This window comes from Leptonychotes weddellii, chromosome 13 (genome assembly GCF_054177405.1).
Source record: "Leptonychotes weddellii isolate Sample4059 chromosome 13, ASM5417740v2, whole genome shotgun sequence".
In the NCBI taxonomy this organism is placed as follows: domain Eukaryota; kingdom Metazoa; phylum Chordata; class Mammalia; order Carnivora; family Phocidae; genus Leptonychotes; species Leptonychotes weddellii.
Window position 1 is genome coordinate 14,723,684 of NC_138381.1, and position 16,173 is coordinate 14,739,856.

The following is a 16,173-nucleotide window of genomic DNA, read 5'->3' on the forward strand; positions in this document are numbered from 1 at the left end:
AAACTATGGCTGGACTCAGGGCCCCAGTCCGTGACACCGGCTTTGAGTTTCTCCATCTTTGATTTCGGCTCACGTCTGCATCTGCTGCTTTCTCAGGCACATTTTGCTGTGGGATGGTGCAACAGCCTCTAGAAAAGTCAGGCTCACCTCCTTGCAGCTTTAGATCTGTCAGAAGGAGGTGGTGTTTCTCAGTGGATTCAAGAAAACCATGGAATTGAGCCTCCCTCCTGGCTCGGGTCGTGTGCCCACCAGAGAACCCATCCCTGAGGCCAGGGGAATGCAGGACTCTGCTTGGCCAGGTCTGGATTACATTATCCTTGGCTGGGGGCGGAGCCATCCCTACCTCAGCCACGTGGATAAACCATGGGAAGAGTGGTTGTGCAGAGAGAACTGGGGCGCAGAGGTGGTACTGTGGGGAGGTTACCTCAGCAGCCCTTCCAGCCACCACCCAGTATGCCTTCACACACCGGGGGTGGGGGGGGAAAGACCTAGAAACTGCATTCCTTCATTGTTTGCGCCTGGGATTCTGGCTGGGAATTAAGTCTTGCCAGTCACTGGTACTCAAGTGAAATGGTTCAGACCTGGGTTAACAGGTAAATAAGCAGCTACTTGGCTGGCTTGGACCGTGTCCGTGGCAGTGTGATTGGGCATGTTCAGGATCTGGTGGCGTCCCACGGTGGTGGGTGACTATCACAGCAGAGGCAATGTCATCCTGTGGGATGGGGGGCTTTTTCCGACTGCCTGACCTAGAGCCTACTACTCCAGCCTTTGTGAATCACTTAATACCCGGCATTTAATCCCTTTCTGCTGAGACTAGCTAGTGTGGTTTCTGTTGGTCTTCACTGACCCCTACTTGATAGTGGTGTTACTGGGAGACGGGGGCGTGGGTACTGGGCGAGCAGCACAGTGTGTGCCCACCGGGGTCCCTAATCTCTGTTTCCATCCTGCCTTTATCTTCCCTTTCTCCAGTTTCTTCTTTCACTTCTTTCTCTGTTCCCGTCACATTCAGACTACAGGGTTCCAAGTTGTGTTCCTCGAGAGGTTCCAAAATGGGTTCCTTTTCAACAATCTTGAAGAAAAGTGTGGATAGGTTATTTCTAAGGTGCTTGAATGAAATCCATGCAGAGATGGAGATGGACTAGCGAGGCTCGTAAAGTCCCTTCTCGGTTTCTATATCTGTGCCCTTCTGGACATTTCTTAATGAAAAACAGCATTAATGGAAATATTATGGACTTGGAAGTCAGACTTGGGTTCATATCCCCACTCCTCAACTTACTAGTTGTGGGACATTGGGAACCACACTTTGTCCCTGAAGATCAATTCTCTTGTCCATAAACAGATAGTAATAAGACCTCATGGATTTGCTGTAAGGGTCACATAGCATAGTATATATATAAATGTTTTCCTCCATGAATGCTCCAGAAAATGCCTCTTTCCTCCTGAAGCCTTATGCTTCCGCACCTGTTCCTTTTCTGACTCCACATTACATTGAATGGTAGTTAATATTAACTGAACACTTCTTATGTGCCCTGCTATACTATATGGATTATCTCCTCTAATCTTAACAATCTCATGAGATAGGCACTTTGATGATCCTGAGTTTCCAGGTGAGGAAATGCTGTGGGATTATGTAACTTGTCTCTGTTTACACAGCCAGTGAGAGGTCTGAGGTTTAAATCCACCAGTCTGACTCCAGAGCCCAAGCTCATAACCACGGGCTGTGTACTGTTACTTTATTCCTAGCACCATGGCCAACTAGAGACATTAAATGAACTCTAAAGCCTTTAATAATTGGGTAAAATGTACTGCTGTTCCTTTTTGAAGATGATTAGCATATCCAGAATATTTCTTGCCGCGTTGACCTATTTGCATCGTGGCAACCACATGCTCTTTTGTGGCTTACGTTTCTAAGCTTTACGGGATGTTGTGTCCTTTTGCTATGGAAGAGGTTTTACCCACCTGAGACTAGGTGGTCTCCTTAAATGTCAAACCCATGGCTTTGTTTCCAGAGAAGTCCCGTTTTAACCAAACGAACAGCACTGCTTCTATTGATGGTTGGCTCCCACTCAAATTTCCAGCATATATGACCGAACAGATGAACAAGTCTTCTGTGAACCACTGTTGTCTCAATAGTATAAAACTAGAGATGTGGTGTGAGCTCTCCACCTGTCAACTGTGAGAATCCGGGCTCAGGGGCCATCAGATACAGGAGTTTAGCTTCTGTTGTAAAACAAATTGTTTGCTGCTTATTAGAGCTTTCTTTCCTTTTGTCATATATTACAGCCAAGAGTGATTTCCTGTCAACTTAGATCTAGCATGTTTCTGAAATATTAGTCAGCTAAGACTCTTGAAAATGATGCAGATATTGAAACATTTCAAAAAGGGTCAGCTCCCATAAACATTTCCATGTATACCTAATTTTTACTGTTTAAATGAGGAAAACAATTACTTGGAGAAATTCTTTTAAAAAGTCTTCTGTCATCCTGATCTGCTCTCCACTGCCCTAGAGTCAGGATCATGGATCCTGAGTTTGGACCTTCTGCCTGGGCTTCTTTCCCTCCCACTCCTCCTCCTCTAATGTAAACCACTGAAACGTTTGAAGTTGTACTTTTGAGAACAAGACTTCACTTCCCTTATGGAAATGGAAAGATATAGGACAAACAGCCATTATATTCAGCATTCATGTACCCTATTCTTTTGCCATTTATGTGTAAAAAAAAAAAAAAAATCACATGGGGATTTGTTACAGAATTAGGCACGACCATTTCCATGTAGACATTTTTTAATTATGTAGGTTTTAATGGGTAACACTTCTAGGAAATCTATAACAATTGTATTTACACCTTAATTTCACTTTTTATTCACTTTTCATTTCTTGAAGGTGGCAGAGCCTTTGGGGTGGGTAGCCTGTGGGGAAGGGTGCCCCTGTGGGATCCCACTGATAAGACCTAAATTCCTTCATCTTGGAATTAACATGTATTAGTCCTGCACCTTTTCCAGTACATTTGTTCTGTCTGCCAAAGAACTGATACTGTTGGGAAACTGAATTGTTTTACACTATATTTATATACACATTTGCTTTTCAAACTATTTTTTAATGCTATAAAATTTGAGAGCTAAGAGTAGTCACCAGTGGTAGGAATTTAAGGCAATACAGGCATGAGAGGGGGAAAGATACTTTCGGTCAAGGGAACTTACCCTAGTTTCTGGAGGAACTCAGGTGGTGATAAAAGTATAAAACGTGAGAATTTACAATGAGCAGGCTCAGTGCTAAGCGATTTTTTTGCTCTGTTATAGTTAATCCTCATAATGACACGACAAGGTTAGTTCTACAGTTGTTTCCATTTTTCAGATGAGGTAACTGAGGAAAGGAAAAAAGGTATTAAAAGAACAACAAGCTACCACTACACACCTATTAGAATGGCCATAATCCATCATAGCGACAGCACCAAATGCTGGCAGTGGTTGGGGGTACCAGGAGCTCTCCGTCGTTGCTGGGGGAAGGCAAAATGGCATAGCTACTTTGGAGGACAGTTTGGTAGTTTCTTACAAAATTAAACATAACTCTTACTGTGAGATTCAGCAATCATGCTCCCTGGCCTTTACCCAAAGGACTTGGGGGGGGGTGGGGGGAGAAGAAGAAGAAAAAAAAAAAACTTGCAGATGTTTATAGAAGCTTCATTCATAGTTGCCTAAACTTGGAAGCAGCCAAGATGTTCTTTAGTCGGTGAACGGGTAAATAAACTGATATATCCAGACAATGGAATATTGCTCAGTGCTAAAAAGAAATGAACTATCAAGTCATGAAAAAGCATCGAGAAACCTTAAATGTATATTAGTAAGTGAAAGAAGCCAATCTGAAAATGTTACATACTATGATTCCAACTTTCTGATATCCTGGAAGATGCTAAAACTATGGAGGCAGTAAAATTAGCGCTTGTCCGGGGCGCCTGGGTGGCTCAGTCCGTTAAGCTTCTGACTCTTGGTTTCGGCTCAGGTCATGATCTCAGGGTTGTAGGATGGAGCCCTAGGTCAGGCTCTGCGCTCAAGGTGGGGCGTCTGCTTGTTCTCTCCCTCTGCCCCTTCCTCCCGCTCTAAATATGTGTACAGAAAGTATAAAACCTACAGTAAAGGCCCTCTAACACTCAGGTTAAGATAAGAAATATTTCAGTAGTGAACATACCCGTTAGTCCCCCCCCCCCCCGATTTCAGCTCCCTATTCCAGCCACACTGAGCCACGATCCCGGACTTAGTAGTATTCCACATATTCCTTATACTTTGATTACTTATGTATATATCCCTGAAGTGATGTATTATTTTTCATGTTAAGTTTCAAATAAATATGACTTTATTTTCACTTAACATTAGGGGCCGTATCCATGTTGACCCAGATAGTTACCCCAGTTTCACTGTCCTATGATCTCCTCTTGTAGCAACGTCCCAAAGTCGGAGAGAGAATATTGATGTGGAAATATTTCGTTTTATTTTCTTGGTAGTAAATGGAAATCTTTCTCTTGTCCAATCATACTGAAGTATTGTGAATATTGTGCCTACTCTCCGTAGCTGAATCATTGTCTGTATGGGTAGATGGGTGTAGCTTATGTTTTGGGAAACTTATGCTGTAGCGATGTTTCCGTGTAGGAGAGGAGTACATCCTTTCAGCAAAAGCCTTTGCAAATTAACTTGAAGGTCTGTTCCCCTTTGAGAAAAATTTAGACTTTCTAAACAGAAGTTAACTTTACACAAGAATTTTGTTTTGCTCAAGAGTAGCCTGCATGTCTTTTGCTTTTTTTTTTTTTTTTTAAAGATTTTATTTATTTGACAGACAGCGAGAGAGGGAACACAAGCAGGGGGAGGGGGAGAAGCAGGCTTCCCGCCGAGCAGGGAGCCCGACGCGGGGCTTGATCCCAGGACCCCGGGATCACAACCCGAGCCGAAGGCAGACGCCTAACGACTGAGCCACCCAGGCACCCCGCATGTCTTTTGCTTCTTAAGAAAAATTGTGGAAAAATACACATAACCTAAAATTTACCATCTTAACCATTTTTAAGTGGACAGTTCAGTAACATTAAGTACATTCACACTGTTGTGCAACCACCATCCATCTTCAGTACTTATTCTGTCTTCCCCACCTGAAACCTCGTGCTCCTTTAACTCGCTCCCCCCGTCCCCCCAATGTTTTCTAGTTGTGAGAAATAATTGAATACATCACTGCATAAGTTTAAAGCATGCATGATGGTTTGATTTTACATATACTGTGACATTATCTCATAGGTTTAGCTAACATCTGTTAGTCTCCTATAGATCTAGTAAATTTTTTTCTCATGATAACTTAAGATCAACTCCTTAACAACTTTCCTGTATATCACACAGCAGTGTTAGCTGTAGTCATGTTGTACATTATATAAATGTCTTAGGACTGGAAGTTCTTATATTTCTTATAACTGGAAATTTTTGCCTTTTGACCACCTTCCTCCAGTTGCCCCTCTGCTCTCCCTCTGTCTCTGGTAACCATGTCTGATTTCTTTTTCTGTGAGGTATCTCTCTCTCTCTCTAAGATTTCACATATATGTGAGATCATGAGGTATTTGTCTTTCTGTGATATATTTCACTTAGCGTTGTGCCTTTAGGGTCCATCCATTAGGGTCACAAATGGTAGGATTTCCTCCTCTTTATGGCTGAATAATAATCCTGCGTGTGTGTATACACCTATCACAACTTCTTTATCCATTCATCCATTGATGGACACTTAGCTTGATTACCTGTCTTGCCTGTTGTAAATAATGTTGTAATGAACATGGGGCTGAAGATATTTTTCAAGTTAGTGTTTTTGTTCCTTTGGATATATTCCCCAAAGTGGAATTGCCCGATCATACGGTGCATGAAAAGAGACTCAGCATCACTAGTCATTAGGGAAGTACAAATTAAAACCACAGTGAGTTATCACCTCATGCCTGTTAGAATTGCCATCATCAGAAAGATAAGAGGTAACAGATGCTGGCCAGAATATGGAGAAAAGGGAACTCTGTGCCCTGTTGGTGGAATTATAAATGGGTACAGCCACTATGGAAGGCCCTCAAAAAATTAAAAATAGAACTATCCATCTGATCCACAAAATGTTTTAAAAGTTCAAACATCAGCATAAATCAAGAATCTTGGGAATACTCATGCCAAGACTGCCTGCAGCCAGGATTATAAAGCTTATAAACGTGTCCAGCAAGTTCACAGAATTTCAGACCTTGTCTTATGTAATAACACTAGGCCTCTTCTACTTTTTCTTAAGCAAATGAATTGAGTTTTCATTTTTTTATTGTCTATGCTATGAGGGAGGATAGCAATGCAGATACTCCAAAACAGCTGATAGAACAAACACAATTTAGCATTTACTTTTGGTACTGGAATGCATTACCAAAGTTACCGTTGGCAATATTTAGTCTCTTATGTTTTTCTTAAGCTAATCTGAAAATTAGAATAATTGCTAAAGATGTGAGAATGTCTTCAGATGAGCATGACGCAGATCATTGAGAAATGGCCATTTAGTCTCTTCTCAAAAAGTTTTGTATCATAAAATACAGAAATATAGATGAGCACTCAAAACAACTGTGCAGCTTGATAGAAGGCAGACATCTTTGTAGTCACCATCTGGGTCAGAAAATAGCCAGTTAGCAGTCGATCCCCGGACCATGTTCTGAAATGCAAGCCTGCCTTCCCTCCAAAAATAGCCACTATCCCAACGCTTCCTTGAATTTCTCTCTAGTTGCGTGGCCCATCTGTGCATCCCTGAATGCCTGTTTTTGGTTTGCCTATTTTTAATTCAAGTATCTTTTAAAATCTTAAAATTTCTTTTCGTTACAGTTGTTTGTTGAAGATCCTGGGCCCTTTGGTCTGTAGAGTTTTCCATGGTCTGGATTTTGCTGGACTGAGCCCTCATCCTTACTGAGGCAGGTTTTGAGGATATGAAACATTAACATGATTGCAGAAGGCAAAGCTACACAAGAGAGAATAATCAGAAGCACCATTCCCTCCACTAATCCATGGGCTCCGTTTTTACCCAATAATCTCATTCATTTATCCTATGTTTGTTAGCAAAAATAGATGCATATATATAAAAATACATACTATCATTCCCTTTTTGTACTAGAGTTAGCATACTATATATGTTCTTAAGCACTTGACTTTCTTCACTTAGCAATATTTTGTGGAGGTCTCCCTCCATGTCAGTTTATAGGGATCTTAATTTTATTTTTCTTCAGCTGCAGAATATTCCATGATGTGGATATACCATAGTTTATTCAACATGTCTTTTATGTGGGTACTTTCCCCATTATTTTGTAGTTAACACATCATCCCACAGTGAATAATAGACTTGTGCACATGTATTTTCACTTTGAGACTCAGATTCCTAAAACTGAGATTGCTAAGGTCAAGCAGTAAATGCATTTGTAGGTTTTTATCTGCTATTTTAAGTATTACCAGATTCCACTCCATGAGGTGTGGACCAGTTTGCCTGCCCACCAGCACTTTCTGAGTACACCTGTTTCTCCACACTTTGCCAACAGTATTTTCAAGCTCTTTAATTTTTGCTAATCTAACAGATAAAAGATGGTATCTTAGTGTAATTTTAAATTTCTTTTCTTATGGGTAAACCTGGACATCTTTTTATACATTTAAACACCCATTTTTAGATCTTAACTATATATTTCTGTTGGGGTTTTGCCTCATCCCTCATTTAAAATATATATATATATATACACACACATATATGCAAAAATAGATCTAATATGCAATTACACGTAATATATAAAAATGTATATTAAAATATATAATATCAGCCTTTTAGTTGTGGCATGCATTACAAGCATTTTCTGCCAGTTTGTCATTTGACTTATGGTATATTTCATGATGCAAAGGTTTTTTATTTTTACGTAGTCAAATTTATCAGTTTTCTAAAAATTGCATGTGGAATTTGCTTCTAATTAGCTGCTTTTTGCTCTCACTTTATAGAGGCATTTCCCCTATTTTTCTTTCTTTTTTTTTTTTTTTTTTTAAGATTTTGAGAGAGCATGAGAGTATGTGTGTACAATTAAGGGAGGGGTGGAGGGAGAAGGAGAAGCAGACTCCCCACTGAGCAGGGAGCCTGACATGGTGCTTGACTGATTCCAGGACCCCGAGATCATGACTACCTTAACCAGCCTAACTGAGCCATGCAGGTGCCCCACCCCCATGTTTTCTTCTAGCACTTTTGTTTCAGTTCTTGCATTTACATCAAGATTCATTTGAAATTGATTCTCATGCGTGGATTGAGGTCTGGATCTGATTCTTTTTGTAAATGGCTATCTAGTTGTCCTAGCACAATTTATTAAGTGCATCTTTATCCCAGTGATTCCAGATGCCTCATTTTTTCCCTGGCTCTAGCTTTTCTTTAGTGTTTTCTTAACTATTCTTGCATGTTTGTCTTTCCATATGAACTCTAGTACCCTCTTGTCTAGTTCCATAAAAACCAAAAAGTTTGATATTTTTATTGAAGTTGGTAATTTTATTAGAATTTAGGGAGAACTGACAGATTTATGATGTTGAGTCATCCTATCTGAGGACAAGGGGTGTCTTTTTATTCTAGAGTATTTATCTTCCAAGAGTGTTTAAAAATATTCTTTATATAGGCTTTGCAAATTTCTTATTCTGACTCCCAAGCATTTTACCTCCTATGTTGCTAGGTCATATGCCATCTTACTAAATTTTTTTTATTATGGAGATCTTTAAAATTGTTTAATTTTTTCTAGGTATACTACCCTGTCATCTGCACATAGGGGTAGTTTTATCTTCCAATTTTTATACCTCTAATTGATTTGTCTAATTGAGTTGGCTGAATAGAATAATGCTAATGTTAAATAGTGAAGGTAGCGTCTGTATTATTGTTTCTGACCATAGTGGAAATGCCTCTAATATTCACCTTTCCATTTAGAAAGTTGAATAAGTTGTTAAAAATAAGGTGCTGATTTTAGGACTAAGGTTATATATCCACGATTACTATTTTCTTGAGTGTGTGTGTGCTTAAAACAAGAATGGGCATTGAAGTTTGTCAACTTCTTTTTTTAGTGCTATTGAGATAATTTTATGGTTTTCCTAGATCTGTTAATAAGATGTGTGTGTTGATGCATTTTCTACTGTTGAACCTAACATGCATTGCTTGAGTATATCCCAAAACGGTTGTGGTCCATTATTTTTTTAATGAGATGTGATGTTGGTTGTAATACTTTTTTTGGTGCTAGCAGTCATGGGCTATTTAACATTGGACCTATCTGGTCTTTAATGGTTTAGTAAAAAACCTCAGTAAAACCATTTTGTGAGGGGTAACTTACTTTCTTACATGAAATCGGTCTATTTAAACTTTCTATCAGTAAGGTGGTCCATATTGATGAACTGCACTCTTCTAGGAAAATAGACCTCTCATATAGGTTTGTGAATTGACAATAGAGGGAGTAGCTACTACCTCTAAGGCTGAGTTAAAGCCCATGGAAGAGAGCCCCTCCCCCCCCGCCCCTAATCTCCAGGGCTCCTCTATGGGGAGACCGAGACCTTGATGAAAAGGGCATTGCTGTGTATAGTGGCAGAAATCGCTAAGATCCTGGGCAAATGGAACTTGCTGGCAATACTCCCTCTGGGATGCTGGCAGAAGTCCTCTATCAGGACGCACCATACTTTGAAAATCACTGCCAAACTACCCAAGGAGGTGGTGGGGAAGCCATTCGTGGAGAGGTTCCTTGCCAGCAACACTCTGCTGCAGAGTCTTCTGAGGTGTCAGGCATTTCTGAGGCGCCTCGCAGGTGGCCTTCACTGCGCATCTGCTTGAAGGGATGCTGCAGGAAGCTAATGGATGTTGGGCACTGCTGATTGCTTAGCACCTCAGGAGCCTGGTGCTAAGAAGCCACCTGCTGCCATTGCTACCCCCATCATGAGAGGTTCCATGTTCTGTGGGGTCTTAGCAAGAAGTGCACACCAGAACTGAGCAGAGGAGTACTTCTTGCTATCTGATAGAATAAGTGCCTGTGGTTCTTCACATGTTTTAAACCAGTTAAAAAGGGAACATTCTGTTTGGTTCCAATTATGTGAGCAAGATTAGACAGAGCTAATCGGGAGTGCTAGAAGCCAGAATAGTGGTTGCCTCTTAATATGGGGGATTATAACCTGGAAAGGGCATGAGGGAAACTTAGTGATGCTGGAAATATTTACATCTTAATGTGAGTGGTAGGTACATGAGCTCTTCCTATGTAGAAAATAATCAGGCTGTGTACATAGATTAATGCAAATTACAGAATTTACTGTATATGGCACACCTCAAAAGTTAATCTTGGCTATTCTTGGCCCTTTGGGATTCTATGTAAATTTTAGAACCAGTGTCAAATTCCACCAAAAAAAATCTATTAGGATTTCATTAAATCTATAGATGAACTTGAGAACTGATGTCTTTATAAGTCTTCCAGTTCATGAGTCTATTTCCTTTGGCCTTCTTAAATGTATCTCAAAGATTTGTATTTGTAGAATTCTTTAATTTATTGCTAGTTACTTGACATTTTAATGCTAGTCAAATGGTATCTCTTTAAAATATTTTCATTTGTGATCTCTTTATAAAAAGTAAAATTGGTTTCAATTATAAACTGGTATCCAGCAAACTTAATAAATTCCTATGCTAGAAATTTATGTGAAGGCTCTTTGGATTTTGTTTTGTAATCTTATCAATGATTAATAAAAGGTTTTTTTTTGAATCTTCATTTTTTTTTGTTCATAAATCTCACCTGGAAGAGAGCTACCTTGAGATGTTGCCTACAGACTTCTATAATACTTTTATATATTATGGTATTGAAAATTTTGGGCTTGTTACTATAGCATACCCTGTCCTGACTAAATGAGATTAGTAAAAGCAATTCTTTTCAATTCCTAGTTTGCTGAAAGGTTTTTATCATATATGAGTGTTGAATCCTAGCAATTGCTTTTTTGGCATCCACTGTGATGATATGATTTTTCTTCTTTATGTGGCAAACTCTATTTTTATCAGTGTTAAGACAAACTCCTTTTCCTGAAATAAACCCAAACTGGTCATAATGCATTATTTTGTATTTGTTGCTAGGTTAAGAATGCTAATATTTTGTTTGGGATTTTCACATTGATGTTCATGATTGAAATCATCCTTTCTCATATTTTTTTAAATTAGGCTTTAAGGTTTATAAAGTGAATTGGGAAGTATATCATCTTGTCTCTTTAAGAGTTTATAAAATTGGAATTATTCAGTCCATATTTGGTAGAATCTGCCAGTGAAGCTGTTCTCAATTCTTTGTTCAAATTCAGCAGTTTTTATTTGAAATTTTTTTTTTAAGATTTTAATGTTCATGGTTTGCACTTGGCTTGGTCTCCTACCCTCTTTTTCCCCTAATCTCCAGACTCATTGGAAATTTGCTATTTCTTCTTCTCTTTATTTATTTTTTTTTTTAAGATTTTACTTATTTGAGGGGTGCCTGGGTGGCTCAGACAGTCCACGTCTGCCTTCGTCTCAGGTCATGATCCCAGGGTCCTGGGATTGAGCCCCACGTTCGTTCGGGCTCCTGGCTCAGAGGGGAGCCTGCTTCTCCTTCTGACTCTCCCCCTGCTCATGCTCCCTCTCTGTCTGTATCTCTGTGTCTCAAATGAATAAATAAAATCTTTAGGAAAAAAGATTTTACTTATTTGAGGTGGGGGGGCACAAGCTTGTGGGGAGGGGCGGAGGGAGAGGCAGGCTCCCCACTGAGCAGGAACCTGACACGAGGCTCGATCCAGGACCCTGAGATCATGAGCTGAGCCACTCAGGTGCCCCTCCTTCTCTTTAAAGAATATTTTTTGAAGTAATTTTTAGGCTGCTTCCCTATTTCTTTTTCATCAGGTTTTATCAGCTGAATTTTCCCAGTTGTGGGTCTGCCACGTGTTTGTTACTGAGTTTCCTGCTAAGCTCTGTGCTTCCATGAGTGTCTCCGTCTGTCCGCTAAGGTTGCGAAGCAACGGAGGGGTCTCAAACTGAAGTGTGGGGTTTGTCATTCAAAGTGACCATTCTGGATGCTGTGCTCACTTGCAGGTCTAGCAAGCTCTCTTTCACATGGCTGATGCTCTTTCCTCCTTGACCATCAGAGAGCATTATGTTTCTGAACGTGTCTAGGAGCTGGTGCAGAAGCATCTTAGGCCTGATGGCAGCCTGATCCTAGTTCCACTATCTTCCCAGGGAACTTGGTTCTGGTTTCTCCCAAATCATGCTCGTGAGGGCTGTTGGGCTGCATTTCCTTGTACCAGTGGGGACCACTTCCCAGAGACCAGAGGGTTTCAGCCACTCACCACGGCTTGTTCTCTTTCCAGGCATGGAGATTTTTGTTTTCAAGTGTGCCTATGTAGATTGGATTCCCCCACCGCCCAAATATTTATGTGCTTTCTAGCCTCCCTGTGCGTTTGAAATGAACAAAGTAATTCAGAGCTCCCTCCCTCTTACCGATGGTTATCACGTGACTTTTCGTTTTAAACCTCCTCATTCTTTATTGGACTCAGAACAGATGAGCAACCTCTTAGGACTGAATTAGGACATTACCCCAAAGTTAAATTGAGCACTTCCTTTTCCATGAAATTAGTTTTTGTGTGCCACTTTTAGATATAAAACAGCACATCAAATTTTAAGTCAAATTATTACTTAAAAGGTCAATATTGAGAGATAGAATGTCTTCCATTTTTGGTATCAGTTTTGTAGCAAATATTTTTAAGACCCAAAGTTTACTACTTCTATCTAAAATTTTATTTCACACTTCAAATCTCACGCACTCAATCTCACACCCTTAAAATCAAGTTTGTTAAAATTTTTATTTAAAATAAAAAATTTACACGTGTGAAGACACTCCAGTGGACTTAGAAAGTAGTAGTTGAAGTACAGGTATGCAATTAAAAGATGGAATTCAATAGTACATGCTGGTCTTACTAAGCGGCTCCACTGCCTTGGTTTTCGGAGAGTGTCCGTGCCTACACGTGTGGAGTAAGCTGTTGGTACAGACTGAACAAAAAGGGAGCAGCATGACCTGCACAACGAGGCATGGAGTCCGGGGTGCCAGGTGTCTTCAGTGTCTACAGTTTTACCTCCACGTGGGCTTGTGACTGCTTAAAAAAAAAAAGTTGTTTTGCTGAGACTTAACAATGTACGACGTTTTGCTACATTTCTACCTCTGAGAGGAGAAGCTAGAATTTGAGGTGCCGGAGAGGGGCGCTCTGCAAATTGTAATGGATTTGATTCAGAGTTCACTCGCCCACAGGTCCTTCCTGAGCTGCTGTGATGTGTCGGCCTCTGACCTTGGTGTTGGGGGCTTGGTAGCAGCAAAACCCAGCACGATCCTTGTTCTCGACATGGTTGCTGTGGCATCTGGTTGTCAGAAGGCTAGGGGCAAATAATAACCAAATAATCATGGAGTAAATGTGAAGTTACTGCTGTGGGGGGTGAGCGTGTTGATGAGAAAGACCTGGGTAGCTTGGGAGCGGAGTAGGCATCCGAGAAGGCTTCCTGGAGGAGGTAACATTTAGGAGATAAGGGTGAGTAGGGATACTCCATGTGCAGGGGACGGCATGTTGAAATGCCACGTGGCAGGAGGGAACGTGGCCTGCTGGAGAAGCTGAAAGGCGGCCAGTGTGGCTCACACTTGGACTGCCAGGAGAGACATGGTCTACGGGGCATCTTTGTGAGACAGTCTGAGGGCAGGGCATGTGTGTTGTTTTGATCCTTTGTGGTGATAGGAAGCCACTAACTTTTGCTGGTCTCAAGTAGGCAAGTGACCGACTCAAAGTTGTCTTTTGAGTGGATTCTCTCAGGCTACATGCAGAAGGCCTGGAGTTTGGGTTAAAAGTTCCAGAGGAGCATGGCACTAGTCACACAGCCTTCGGATCAAAGAATTGCCCTTGTGTGGAAAGATCTCCACTTCGACTCCATAGTCCAAGACCCGTGAAGCACAGTGAGGGAGCAGAGATTTTGGCTGTTATCTATAGGGAGAAACTTTTTTCCCCTAGCAATAAATCCTGAGGGGAAGCTGTCACATGGCTCTTTAGGAAAAGGACATTGGCAGTTTGGATAATGAAAAACCAAATCAAAGAACAGAGCATGTTCTTGTCCTCATGAACCGTTAATCTGGGGGCAAGTTTGCCCTCCCCCCACCCACCCACCCCCACAGGAGACAGGTTTTGGTTATATATGGAAGCAAGTTCAGAAATAGTAAGCATTAAAATGAAGAGCTAGAAAGTTGCCTTGAAGTTCCTTTTCATCCATGAGAATGTTTTATTTTTCACAGGAACTTAAAGCTGAAAGCATACATTTCCATTTAGTAAAGATATTTACTTGGGAGAACTCGCCCATGTGCTGAGTGGAGGTATTGAACGCCATGCAGGGTTAGAATTTAGTCTAAAAATGGTTAGTATGCGCCTTCAAGCTTTACTTTTTTCCTTTATAAAAACACATAACCACTTTACAACTAGCAAATTTATTTTTTACCATGTTGTAAAAACGCCTTCATTTTCTCTGTGAGCCTGAGGAGAATCCTGGTCCAGGGCGTTGGTGCGAGGGCATTGGGCTACAGAGCTGCTGGTGGCCACCCTTGGTGGACGAGGGCTGACGGCGCCCCGCCACGGCTCAGCAGGTGCCCCTCCCTCCCTCACCACCCCAGGGCGCACATGATGCTGAGAGGAAGAGCATGACTTCTTAAGGCAAGAGTCCCTCTTGCCCCCATCTCCACTGAGCGCCTCCAGACAGACTCTCAAGGTCTGTTTGCACATAGCACAAATTCCAGCGTTTTCTTATCACGGACTTGGCATTAGTAGTCCTCTGGTGGTTAAAATAAGGCTGGTACCTTCTCAGCTGAATAAAGCTTCAGGCTTGGACAACATAACCTGAGTTCTAACACCCTGAGGTCTTAAAAAAAAAATCAGTGGAGTGCGCTGTACTGGGTCACAATGCAGTTTAATTTCTTTACTGTTCAGAAGAATAAGTTCAGAAAGCATAAGAAAGGTGAAGGAAGAAGAGGTGGTGAGGAAAGGCCTCATGGGGCAGCTGCTTTTGACTTGGACCTTAAAAGACCAGTAGGCTTTCCTCCTGGTGGGGACAAGGGAGCAGTCCTAGCATGAGGAACAGAGGCAGGCCGGTTAAGTGGTACAGCAGTTTTGTGGTAGGAAGGGGAGCCCTGAACCTCAAAGGTGCAGTAGGGTCAGATGGTGACCCCTGATTTTTCTCATCCTCTCCTTTCATCTTCATCTTTAGGCCTTATGACAGGGAAGGTTATTATTAGCAATAAGACAAGGGCAGAAGACCCAAAACATCGAATGGAACCGCAGATGGGGTGAAGACACTGGAGTGCAGTGGTTCTCAACTGTGTGTAGTGGGGACCTTCAGCAATATCTGGAGACCTTTCTGGTTGTCACAATGGAAGGTGGGCACTGTCAGTATCTTAATGGGTAAAGGCCAGGGATATTGCTGAACGTCCTACAAAGCAGAGGCAGCTCTCCTTCCTGCCCGCCAGCGAAGAAGTATCCGGCCCCCAATGTCAGTAGTACCGAAGTTGAGAATCCAATCGTGGTTGGTTTATTCGGAGGGACCAAAAAGTCCCCTTTCATTCCTCTTTTCCTTGGCTTACCAAAGGGTGTGTTACCCTTGGGCATAACTCTTACTCCTAGTATCCAGTGTCTGTTACTCCAGGGCTTTTCTTTTCAAAGTGGAAAGTTGAAGAGACAGGAGTAGGAGTGCCTTGAACGTTTTCCACAAGAACTAGAAAGCCTGTCGGGTGAGTTTATATTTCTCCTGTCAATATATATTCTGCTTGGCTTCTCCTCAGGGTTAAACACGGTATGAAAAGTTGTCACTTCGGTTTCAAATGTGTTGGCAACTGTTGCTCAAGTTAAAGGAAATAAATAAAACTAACCAAAGGAAATAGTGCACAGCCCTGGTGCCTTTTCTCATCCCACCCTAAGGCAGCTTCCACCGGAGAAGCACGTAAAGGTGGATTAAAATCACAGGCCGAGGGGTGCCGGGGGGGAGGGGGGCGGCGCAGTCGGTTGAGCGTCTGACTCTTGATTTCGGCTCAGGTCATGATCTCAGGGTCATGAGATTGAGCCCCGTGTGGGGCTCCACACTCTGCTTGA

General features: G+C 41.6%; 1 protein-coding gene across 2 annotated transcripts in view; it reads left to right on the forward strand.

The window, feature by feature from the left end:
• Positions 1-16,173, forward strand: part of CCBE1 (collagen and calcium binding EGF domains 1) — a 220,205-nt gene that overhangs the window by 78,875 nt on the left and 125,157 nt on the right. The window lies entirely within an intron of this gene.